The sequence below is a fragment of the Echeneis naucrates genome, chromosome 3, assembly GCF_900963305.1.
Source record: "Echeneis naucrates chromosome 3, fEcheNa1.1, whole genome shotgun sequence".
NCBI classification, from domain to species: Eukaryota; Metazoa; Chordata; class Actinopteri; order Carangiformes; family Echeneidae; genus Echeneis; species Echeneis naucrates.
Window position 1 is genome coordinate 9,472,426 of NC_042513.1, and position 13,688 is coordinate 9,486,113.

Below are 13,688 nucleotides of genomic sequence, written 5' to 3' on the forward strand. Positions count from 1 at the left end.
CAAACCGATGGCACTTCATCAAATTAAGAACACACAGCAGCTTGAGGTAATTCAGGAATAATGGACCCCTCCTTCTTTAAAATGCTTAGATGGGATATTCAATAGCCTATTCATCACATTTTATGCATGCACTTAAGCACTTATATATATTTACCATTCCTATTTAGATGGTGGAATGTGGTCAGCTGTCAAGTATTGCAGGATGGCATCTCTATTGTTTTTTTGTCACACCTTCTTTCTTTTTTTTTTTGGATGAAATTTGGGCACTTTGCTTTTGAAATCTGTTGATGATAAAATTACACTGAGAAGCTAAAGTAATAAACTAACTGATGGAGCGCTGCTATATTGGACAGTTTGATTCAGTTTGGTACACTTTTCTTCTTTTGTAAGATAAATGTTTCTTGATGTCAACAGACTGAAAGAGATGTTTTACTTTTTTTTTCAAGCAGTAAAATCTAAAGTATGAGAAAACTGGAATATTAACTGGAACATTCAGATGTAAATTCGAGTCCTTCGTCTGCATTCCAGGAATGTCTGTAACAACCTGACTGTTTCAGTCTGGACCACAGTATTGGGCTTGTTGACCAACTAGCTGACTTCCCCTGCTGCCACCAACGGCCATGCTCTGTTTGAAAGACCTCCCATTGGTGCAAAGTGGAGGCTGCATCATTCCAAGATGAAAATGTGTTACGTTTTTTTTTTTTTTTTTCCAATCAGCATGTCTCTGTACTCATTGTGCTGACCAGACAAGTGCAACGCCCGCCATGCTCTAAGGGTTTCACAAGACATACAGAAGGTGACACTGAGGCCAATTCAGCGCATAATCTGAAGTCAGCAACAAGGCAGGTGGCAGAAGGCAAATGTCTTCTATTTATCCTCCCTGTCAATTTTCCCTTCTGTGCTTTCAGAACTTGCTATTCTCTTTGTTTCCGTGTCGCTGGATGACTTTCCCTCTGTGCCTATGTATTTGGCTGTCTTCCTCTACCCTCTCCTTTCCCCGCCTTCCCTCTCTTTCTCTCACTCTCACAAAGTCAGCCTTTGATCTTTCCAGTCTTAGCACAGAGGCAGACAGTGATGCTGTATGGCTTTTCTCTGCCTATTAATGTCTTCACTCTTGCCTGTGCCTTTTGCAGGAGGTCTACTGAGACATCATATCCCAGCGCGGCCAGATCTAATGACAGGCCAGGATACCCTTAATTACAAGCATACTGCGTGTGAGAGGAATAAGATTCATTCAAATAAGGTGAGGGACAGAGTTGAAATCCTTGTAAACTGAAATAAATTTGGTGACAGGACTGAAATGTGACCCGCTGAATGTTTTCATTATCCACAGCAGATGAGCTAGCTTTAATCTGATGCAAATAATAATTTTGTGGCGTAATGATGAGAAATCATATATGATACAATGAAAATATAATGACTCTGAAATGGTAAACACAGAAGGACATATTTACAGTGTATTGAATTATAACGTCACACTATAAAATTGTTAGGGAAGCCATTTCATTATTCCACAGGATAAATGAGAATACAGCAAAAAAAAAAACAAAAAAAACAAAAAAAACAAAAACAACTTCATCATCGGGACACCTTTCTGCAGTCTTATATTTTGAATCATTCTTTTTTAAGGTAATAGTAACAAAAAAATCTCTGTGTCAATAAAGCTGCCTAATTAAGATAAGGTAAAGGCACCAAGATTGCTTTTCCAATATCACTGAAAAAAAGAATAGTACAAAATGAGCACAATCCCCCGAACAATGAGAAATATAGGAATAGATATCACATGCAACTGGCTATAAATGAACTGCAGTTGCATAACTTCACTGTCACAAAGACTGCACGTTGATTCGAATAGCATGCCTTTCATCTGACGCAGTTACAAGAGTAACAGAGTTTACAAGAAAGCAAGTGTAACCACAGTGATCTGTTTTGATTGTTTGGCATGATAATGTTTTTCTTTCCATTTCCATTTCATTAAGCCACTTTGGCTGATTTTTTTTTACAAGTCAAAGCTTGAAGATTTTTTCAGGATATTTACTGACTTATTTAAGCATATACTAAAATGTCAAAAATGTCTGAATCTTTGTGTTCCACACACCTAACTCTGGCAACGCTAGAGGGCTTTTCAAGTTAGACAGTGACTCTCTCTGTACTTGAAGGGAGCAGAGCAGCCACTGGAACCTAAAGTGATATTCCTGTTCTCTTGGTAAGCGGGTGATGGTAACTAGGTATCCTGAAATAACAGTCTTTATATCATATTTTTGTGGTATGTTTACTTGCGACAATGTGGAAATTATTCAATTATTATTGAAGAAACATGAAATTAGACTTGTGGTAACACTATAGTGACTGTGAACCTACTGTACAGTGATACTCTCCACTAAATGTAATGGCACCAAACTGAGCCTGTGCAATATCATGTGCGCAACCAATCAACCTAACCCAACCTCATCATTGACATTTTTAATATTTTGCGGTGACCACAGTCTTCTCTAAATTCCCTAGTCTTCCCTTTTTTCTAATATTTTTTTTTGGTCAGACAACTACAAAGAAATAACAGTTACATTATTACAGTTACATAAATAAGAATACCATACAATATGTCCTTGTTCAGTATCGGCTCCCTACGTCTTCCCGAAGTAATTAAAGTAACCCTGGTCACACTATAGCGAGCTGCCTTGATAATACATATATATTTCTAAATACAAAGTTGTAAATAGAAAAAAAATAACCAAAATTTCTATCTGCGAGCAAGTCAAATGTCATCCTTTGTCCTGTCTCCCTGCTGATTATTCATCTTCCTCTCTTTCCTGGAGTGATGGCTCACTTATCATTCCTCGGACCCATGACTCAATTGAAAAGTGAGCAACATTGAGCAGAATTTCTTAACCACATCTAAAAATAATAATAATAATTAAAAAAAGGACCCACCAGCACCAGATGTCAGAATAGTGAGTTGTGACACCAGTATTATAAAAGATTTCTGGGTTGAAGCGCAGTATTGATTAAGTGAAATCAGTGCATAATGAGTGGAGAGGGGAAAAAAAGTCTGAATGAATGGAGTGAGTTAGTCATAAACTCTGTTTGCTGATAGGAACAATGCCAGATCATCCAGTCTAGGTTTTGAATGAACATATCTTATCTGGCTCCAACAATATGGAATATATATGGAAAGTAATTAATCCCAGGCATCCGCCGCTTATATTTTCCAGCTGCACGTCCCTCTTCTGCTTCCATTTATACACCCATCTTCCCATTTGTGATGTTCCTCTGTCCTTCCCCTCTCAGTCCTCCCTTTCCCTAAGTGCTAGCCCCTAGTCTTGATCCCCAGGGATCCACATGACTCGATTGTGTTTTGATGTTCTTGTGAAACTTACAAGTGCACTCAGCACTCTAGACCCATAACATTAATTTTCAGGACTGTTCATCCAAAGGAGAAGTGATGGGGAAGGAAGAGTATTCACTATTACAAGTGTCAGTGCAATGTACAGACATAGAGCAAATCCCTGTGTAAGGCTGCTGTGCACTGAGGGAGTTTTTAAAGTCCTGAATCTTTGTCTGAATCTTGGACAGAAAACTACACACAAGTAAGACTCCTTAAACTGTTGAATCCCAAATGAAGGGCTCTTTTATCAAGAATGGCATCGACAAGGTAATAATGAACGTCATTAATAAGTCATCAACGCAACAGAAAAAGTCCAATATGCACTGAAAAGATGGACGATTTTTCAAGGTTTAGTCCCTCATACACTCACATGTACATGTGTACACATCTCTCCTTCATTGTGAGGCATCTCAGGAAAATAATGCATGTTAGCTGAAAAGAATTTTTTGATCTTTTTGACTTGTCTAATATAAACTGCTGGAAATGTGCACGAGTTGCATTAGTGCCGGCTGAACGGAAGAATGCACTTTGCACAGCATGAGGATGCTGCTTGTTGCGGCCAGTTACAGTGATCAGTTATGTCTTCAGTGCATGAATGGTATGTAAGTATTGTAAAACTAAAAACATACAAAAATCAAAGGATGGTTCTGTATTTTACCCTTTGGGTTTGGTTTTGGTTATGATAGTTGCTGAGATATGGACATTACAGCTGAAATTCCTCTGTATAAGCCAAAAAAAAACAAAAAACACTGTGTTATCTGCTTTGACTAAGTTCTGTTCAATGAGAACAACTCTACTCTTCTCAGAGACTGCAAAGAGCTCGTGATGAGGCAGCTGTTGGATAGAGCAGTGGTGTTTCTGTGTTCATATTTCTTCTTTCGAGGGGGGTGGATCGCATCAATGTGATAGGTGGCTGGTGGCCAGAATATCAGAGCTGGATTGAATTGGTCCTTTTATTATTCCCTGAAATCAATAAGCGCTATATTTGGTGAATAAGTCTTTGGGAATTCACTACACTGAAGTTAGATTTAATGAGCCTTGCAATGGAGCTCACTGCTTTAAATGATTCATTATGGAATTCAATAAAGCTATTAACATTGCATATTTTGTATGTAAATCAAACCGTAGATGAGGGATTGGAGGGTCTGATTGGAGGCTGATTTGTTCATGTCCTGTGTGTACACTGTTTCCGTGTTAACAAGCACCAGGCCACTCTAACTGGATGGGAGAATAAGGAGAACCTTGGCTGAACATTAACTGAACTACAGACCGTGGACTAGGAATTAATGTTTAATTTTCTCATGTCTCAGGGGGTCTTGTTCTTTGAACACTTGTGTCTTATTTAATCCAGCATAGACACACACACACATAATGAGGACAGGAATGTTGCGGATGCTCCTGCAGAAATTAGGTGGAGTGCGCACGTACTGTCTACAGACTGTGGACAAATGACGTGTGTAGAGCAAGGGTAACATTGTCTTTGTTTGTTTTTCTTGAGTACAATTTCATAAACAGATGAAGAATTTCAGCAGAAAAAATAAGGCATTCCTTTTCTCTGTTTTTTAATATTCTTAAATTTGTGCCTGAAGAAATATCAACAAGCAAAGAGACATGAATGTTAGAGCGTGAGTGGCAACCCAAGTGTGAAAACATAAACAGACAGTATTTTGTGTTGTTGCTACTTTGCAACACTCATTATGCACAGCTAGTTTGCATGAATAATGCAGGTGACTAAATTGTTCTACAGAAGTGGTTCAATTATCATCATGAATAATCAATTTACTATTAAAAGGTGCTTGGAGATTTTAGTCACACAGTGAGACTGTGTATAATCACTCTGCCAGACTGTGTGTGACAAATAAGTTCTTCTTCAGCGTGACCTACAGGTCACAAAACCACCTCTCTCTATATATATATGTGAGTTTTATTACAAGTTTGTCTTGTATACAGACAGCAAATCACAGTGGAAACAGAAATCCCATTTCCAAGTATAATAAGTGAGCTTATTTTCTTTCCCTATGTGTTCCCATCCTAATTAAATGCTCACACGGAGATGATGCCCTTCTTCTGCCCCCCCCCCCCAGCTGTGATTTGTGCACTTGCCTGTCCATCACTTGTCATATAACGAGGAAAATATTAAATCATTCATGGGATAAAATACCAACTATACTTCAGCATTCCATGTCATTCATCAATTCAGGCTGCATACTGCACAGTGGCTGCAGTGATGGCTCGAGGCTTTAGCATCATAAACACATGTAAATACTTTTTTTTTTTTTTTCTCCTTGACGCAGTTAAATCTACCCTCGATCGTCATTATCATGATTTCTTGAGGAACTACAGGTGTGCACCTGTACAGAGCTCAATAGGTGCTACAGAGAGAAATCTACTACTCTGTCAGTTTTTTCCTTTCAGCCAAAACAATGCTGAACTAACAGTAACAGTGTTTTTTGCATTGCTGTATATAATCAGTGAAATGCAACGGTATCGCAACCAAAGTGATTTATAATACATGGCACATGAAAAGGTCACAGTCTTCAAAACAAGAGAATGTAAAGGAATATTTCCTTCTTAGTTCATTTCAAGTGAATATGTTTACCATCTGGCTTTAATGGGTTGCACGCGAAATAAACAACAATATATGAATTCAATCAGGAAAATATGAAGCCAAAATGAGCCAGCCATGATGTTATTCTAAGATTATGCCACGTTTTGAAGACGAGCTTAATTGTGTTAAATTAAATTTAATGAAGTGGAAGATCTACTGTAGATAAAATAGGTGGCAGGAAGTAAAAAGACACAGCAGGTCATATGAGGTTCTAACCTTTAATGGGATCAATGAGCCATGAGACAAAGAGAGGTAGGTAAGATGACCAGTGAAGATGAATGTGAAGGGGAAAAAAATTGTGACAAGACCAGGAAGTCTGCAACTATATACTTAGACGAAACAAAGCTTTGACTTAATTCTTCTAGTAGATTTTCAGGGCCGTCTATTCAATAGTTGCTGACACACAAATATGAACCGCACAATAATGTATGCTATGAATGCCTTAAGAAATAAGTAAGTGGATGAATCAGAATACTCTGGGGACCATAAATATCTTTTCAGAAACACAGTAGTCAAACAACATATTAACATACAACAGACAATATTGCTTTGCTTGTTGAAAATTGAATGACCTGCAAGATGGAAGATAAGGTACTGATCACTACTCAACAACCATTAGGCCAGAGAAAAATATTCTTTGGATGAAATAAATTGTAAAGGCCATTTGCTTTTGTGGTGGGAGGAGCTGTCTTTCTGAGAGTTGCCACGCTGGCTGGCTCTGTGATCAGCGAGAGGGCAACAGTCAGACGTCACCTCTTAAAAATCTCCCCAGGAAGAGTCATACATAGGTCTCACTGACTCATCTTATCAAACTGAGCCTGAGCCTAATCTTCATCAGGACACTCTGCTTTAGACAGAGAGTGACGGGGAGAGAAAGCGTGAGTTTTTTATCGTTTGGCCCGACACAGGTATTTGCTCTTTAATAAAAGGGTACAGTGATTTATGGGATAAATTTTAAGAGACGTGCCTTCAATCAAAGAATTTGGATTGACTACTGCTTTAATCAGTTGGCGATGAAGTTGTTACTGCATTACTGTATTATGGATTAATATCTAAATGTATTTGGTTCTTTCAAAGAGCATTGTGTGCGATCCTGTTGTTCCAGTATACTTCTGAAGGGCACAAAGACTTTTCACAACGTTAAATCACTCAAAGGATTTAATGCCCCACTGGGAGTCTTTTACACAGCTTCAATCCAAGTCCTACACCGCAAATCTAGGCCTCTCCTCCTGCCACTGCAATTGATCTTTTAACAACAGGTGTTCACAGGTGTTCAAATGTGGTCACGCATTCACTGAAAGCCTTTCTGAACTTAGAACAAAGGGAATCAGCTCAGTGGGCAGCAGGAGAGATGAAGGATTGCAGTTTATGTGATGTCCTCTAGATGTTTGATATGTCACCTTCTCTTTGCACCAGAGATGTTGTGCTGAATACCTAAAACAGACTATGATATGTATGAAGGGCTCATACAATGACAACTTAATCTTCACCGATAAATGTGGAGAAATGATGACATTGGAAAAAAGTAAGCAAATATAAACTTAAATCTTAATGCATGTGTATGTCTCATAAAAAGTTATTATTACTCTATGTTACATTTTTCCAATTTACAAATGGCGTGTACCCCTGTGCAAGAGTAGTACATAATAAAATACTGAATGAGTTAACTGAACTAATGAAATGAGATGAAGATAAAATCACACAAGAGTGAAAATTCAGTTTGTGTTTGCAGCAATTAATTAAAGTTTAACAAGTTTTAACAGGCTCACTTGATACAAAATGTTCACATTCAGAAAAACAACTACTATCTAATCCAACAAAAAAAAAACAAAAAAAAAAACACACACATACTTCTAACCCTGCTTTGTAAACATTCTGATTTGATATAAGGTCACAGTCAAAGCATAACTAATATTATTAACACTCTTTTGTTGAGGCTTTGTGATATCCCTCTTTCCACAATGTGGTGATATGGGGGTCTGATGATAGCTGAGGATAGCTCTCTTTTTCATTTCTTTGAAACACTTATAACATTTGACATCTGTGTTGTAATAATTTGTGTATCTATTTACTTTCACGGTTGTAACTATTCTCCATGGAGATCACAGAAACATTAGCAAAATGTTAATTGTGACCTTTTTACTTCTGAATAATGTGAAACTACTCCCTGAGGGGAAATCAAGCTTATGAATCAAACACAACTCACTAGCAAAAGGGCAGAACAAGTCAAAAGTGGACATTAAACTTGAGCATACGCAACTTCATTCCCATGTGAGCTGCACTTGGTGCTCTGTTCCATTAATTAGCAATGAAGTTGTTTCTAATAGTCGCAGCCAAGGTGGGCTTAGTCCGCTCAACTGTGAAGTCCAAGTTGGGATTCCTGCTGCTGACTTCACAGCCTTGAGAACAGTTGTGGCATCCTCACTTTTACCATACAGCCACAGTTCAAATCCAAATTTTTCAAGCATATCAATTATATTTTTGAAGTGAATGAATGCTAGTGGAAAATTATAACTGTTGTAACTCTAAATGAAGACTTACCCTGTCCCAATGAGATTAAGTTGGCTGGAATTAAAAGGTTTGTAGATGATCCTTAATGTCACAAGATGTCGTACTGTAGGTGCAGCATCTCAGACTGAAGCAAATGATGAATCTCAATTCTACACGTGTTTGTCAAAGAGGTGTTACAGAGCCGAGTCAAATCAGAAACTAACCACAGTCATTAGCTCATGCTACAGTTAGCCAGCTTAGCCAGCTATCAAGCTATCAAGTTCACAAGTTCACTTGTAAAAACACACAAGTAGAATCTAGTTACTCACACATGGAGAAGAAGAAAAAAAATGTTCAAAGTCAGTCAGAAGCCCTTTAGCTGCTTTTAGGGCTCCTCATTTCAGTAAAACCAGGGCAGGTCGGCCCCGTGTCCTGTCAGCCAGTGCTCAGGATTCTTCTTTCTTTGCCTGGGGCTTTATTGGGTGGAAAAGTGGTTTTGTCAGTGGACAAAATTCTGGAGAAAATTCTGGATGGTTCATCTCAGCTGAGTGCTCCATACTGAAGACAGGATGCTTAACAGGAGTGACTCAAAAACAATTAACAGCCTGGTTCACTAAATCCAAAATGCAGGCAGTGAATGAGTGACTTCGTTTTTTGCTCGGGGCCCCATTATTGCACTCGATTTAGTAAGTAGTAATTTGCAACCTTAATTTAAGTTTTACAGTTAGCTTTACCACACAGAACAAGGGCCACGCTGATTTGCCAGTTAGTGCAACAAAACACATTGCAGGCTGATGAGAATGCTATGAGATTTCCACGCATTTGCTTGTTAACCAACACATTAAGCCATATCAGCTTATCTCTTGCTGATGCTACATGAAAAGTCAGAAAGCTCCTTTTGCCCTTCATTAATGTCTGTACAAGAATACATGGCAATCCATCCAAAACCCATTCAGATAATCAGATATAGTGTTGACCAAAACTTTGGACCAGGCAAACAAGCGGCAATCACATTGGCATTCATACATCTGCCTGAAATCTGGTCTGCAAAGAACGCATACAGCTAATTTGAATCATTTGGACTTGGACCCATTTCTCATAATCTGTGAGTTAAATTTATAGAGGTGTCTGTTCACTGGCTTTGAATAAGTTCATGCATAGAGAATTTCACTTCAAGTCAATTAGTTTAAAATCAAATTAGCCTCTATAAATGCATTATAATTCCTGTACACAAGAAATGATTATTCATGTGATGAGCCCCTCTCCTCTAGTCTTTACATCAACTCTTTCTAAAGGATTTTTCCATCACTTTCCTCGACACTTTTCCACTTATTACCAACAAAATAAAATTATGTTTGTGCTTCATAATATCTCCCTTTGTTGTCTTCTCTTTTTGCTCAGCTCTTCTCTTCTTTACAGCTCTTCTTCTTCTTCCCCAGTTCTCACTCTTCTGCATGACCAGTTCCATGTCAGCCCTTAATTGTGTTTTGATGTTCCTGCAGACCTGCAACTGAGCTCAATTCTCGCCGGCCAAAACAGAGCAGACATTTGTTGTTTCTTCCCCCCACAATTTCTACTGTTCACTTCCATTTCATTGTCTTTTGCCTTTGCTCCCTGCTATCTATCTATCTATCAATCTAACTATCTATCAATCTAACTATCTATCCATCCATCCTAGGAGACTTTGGAAAAGCATGTGTAATGGAGCAGTAACACCAATGTAGGATGAGACCTTCTTTCCACCCTGGGGCTCATGCCACATGTAATCACTGTTATATTTAAGATAAACACACGCACGCACAGACACACACACACAAACACGCGCTGTTAGTCTCTCCCGAACACTCAAGTATGCTCAGCTCAGGGAGTAAATATTTGTGCTGTGCAAGCTCTAGACAGAGGAAGGCTCCTCACCTCAGCACTGTGCCACCAAATCATGAAATATTCAGAGAGAGGAAGCGATGGGAGGAGAGGAAAGAATGAGAACATGAGAGTGAGAGGGTTTAAAAGAGACAGAGAGAGAGAGAGTGTGTGAGGTCACACAACAGAAAAAAATGGACGAAGGCAAAAAGTGCGTGGGTAAGTGACTGTGCTACACAGAAATGTGAAGGCAAGGAACGGCTTGTTTGTGGAAAAGAAGTGAAAGGTAAAGAATAAAAAGGAAAGGAGATGTTCAGAGAATGAACACCAACACTGAAGGTTGTGGAGAGAAAGAGAGAAAAAAATGTGAGGTGATAGGGCAAAAAGACGGCAATGAAACAGCGAGGGAGAGAAAGGACAGGTACTGTGAGTGTGGAGGGCAAATAAAGACGTAGACTGACAGGTGGACAATATCAGAAATAATCAGACAGCACAATGCGTGGTGCCCTAGAGCTGAGGAGACATCTAAGAGTAAATGGAAGGGAGAATATGACGCTCTCAAGCTCTTCGTGGTCACAGTTAGTCTGCAGATGAAGAGTGATAATCCCTACCCAGGACCTAATGAGGGTTTATTCCTGCACAGGTCGTTGTGACTTCTCACAGGTAGAGGTGCTTCACTCTGCCCAGTGTGAGACTTTAGAAGAGCATGACACGGTTGCATTTTCTCTCTTTTTTGACACTTGATATCATCGTGGTTTTGTCAAAACTCTCCTTAAATAATTATCAGATTTTTAATACAAAACATATCATGAATGAAATAAGCAATCATAGCTGTGAGTGTTTATCCCCACTTTGGAACTGCAACGAACCAATGACTCACAAGCCGGCTTTGAGCAGCCAGTACAAAAAAAAAAAAAAAACTGATCTTGTAATACCACAACCACTTACATTGTGTCAGCCACTGCCTGTTTTAAACTTGCTAGCAACTCCAAGACTTGAAAGATATCAATGTTGCTAACGAACAGATTCCTCTTTTGAACTTGGGTCTGATTGAGGCTGAAACATTTGAGTCTGAGTCACTAACTGCCCCGACAGCACAGAGGCAAAAAGTTTGCATTCGCACAGTAACTAACATTGTATCAGCTTTAGCCAGTTTTAAACAACATTACCAATTAACTACAGCCACCATTTGATAAAATGTCTACTTGCGAATTTGAATATGATATAAAATGAAAAATGATAAAAAATGATAAAAATCTATGAGCTTGATGACTGAGTACATTCACAGACTTGAACTAAATATTAATCTCAGGAATGTCAGCGTAAAAAAAACAAACAAACAAACAAAAAAAAAAAAACAAAACAAAACGCTTGACTTTTACTTGATAATTTTCTTAATTTGCCTATGCCGTACCTAAGAGGAAATTTGGTGTTGAAAGAATCAATGACAGGTGTGCCAGTTTAAAAACTGTATTTCTGTTCTGAGCCTTTATTTTTCCTTCTTCATACAAAAGCTGTCTGTTCACAACTTTAATTGCAGCACTAATTTCCCCAGGCAAAGTTAATTTGCTATTTAAAAATGTCTCGCACCAATAATAGAGACATCTCACAGATTCAGCATATGAGTCAATCACATGTGAAGCTGTCCGCAAACAACGTGAAAGTGAGATAAAGTGAAGTATTTAAGGTCATGTTTCACACAAAAACCACAGGGTTATTAATAAATAAGAACAGAGCCTGACCTTATTCATAAATAACACAAATAATTCTTCTTCATTAGAAGAAAGAATGTTGAGCCTGCCAAGGTGTTTAACTTGTCAAAAAGGATGTTGAGCCATCTAAGGGCAAATGATGCACCAATAATCTCGGGTAAAGTGTTTCTTAATACAATATATGTCATTCCCAGAAGCTAGTCATATGCACATGCTCTCTGTGGCGTATAAAAGGAGCGGAAGGAAGAAGAGAGAGTTCAGTTGTTGTTGACTTGTTTTGCAGCTCTATGCCTGCCGTTTGTGTCTCCTCATTGAATATCTCCACAACAGCAATTACATGGTCTATGCAGAAAATGTGATTATTTCAATTTAACATGAAGTGATAATAGCCGCAGAGTTCTTATAACTTATTTAAATGTGTTGGTATAGGTTGGAATAGGTATGTTAATTAAAAACATGGAAACAGAACATTTGCCAAAATACCTGATTACACGGGAGAAGTGAAAGGAACTTCATTATAAAACGAAAAACATTTGTAATATTTTGGAAATGTGTTTAAATTATTCACCTACTGTTCTTACTTTTGCAATTTCAAACCACTATTGAAAGATAGTTAAGGTCAAAGCCCTGGGAAGTAAAAATATGCAAACAGTTGTTAAGGTTTAGCATAATTTATAATAATACCATGAATTTAAATAACTCCATAAGTCCACGTAAAAAGGCAGCTGCGTGCACCATCGATGTGACTGAATACTTTTACTCATTTGACCAAGAGAAGTTGAATGATAGCATCATTCATCACTCATGGTAGTGGGCATGCTGGAGCCAATCGTAGCTTACATAGTGTGAGAGGCGGGGTCAGCAGTCCATCACAGGGCCAACACACAGAGACAGACAGAGACCAACAGCCACTCAGAGCTACAGACAATTTGGAGTCACCAGTTAACCTAAACATCATGTCTTTGGATGATGTCTCCACACAGGCACAGGGCGAACATGCAAGCTCCAGACAGAAAGGCCCCAGGCCGGGAACCAAACCCACGACCTTCTTGCTGCAGAAAGGTCATGTTGACGTGGTTAGCTAACAGTGCTAACCACTATGCCACCATGCTGCCTAACACCAAACAGTTAGATTTAATCTCCCCAATTTCCAAACACAATCTGATGGAACAGGTCGCCTTAGGTGAGATGTCTTAGTTTGCACAGAGGCTTCACTTGGACAGATGGACAAACAAAGAGAGTTGTCATGCTTTAGCACCACTTGCTCACTGGACAAAATACAACCATAAAAATAAGAAAAGAAGTTATGCTCCTCTCAGGGAGGAAGGCAATGGATTAAAACTGAACATTAAATTGAAAACCCACGTCTTAAAGAACAAAACAAAGATACACCAGGAAACACAAAACGTAAAAAAAAAAGAAGAAAAAAAAAAAAGACGAAAGTAAAAATTTATTAAAAAAGTTGTAATGGCCACAGTCCATAATTCAAAAGTTTTCCCAACAAAAGAAGTTACACAAAACTAGTTATGTTTGGTAAATGTGTCTTCTTGTACTGAATAACACTTTAGGGAGACAGTCCAAATTCTAGTCCCACAATTTATATTTTCCTTTGTTCTGCCAATTCTAACAGAGG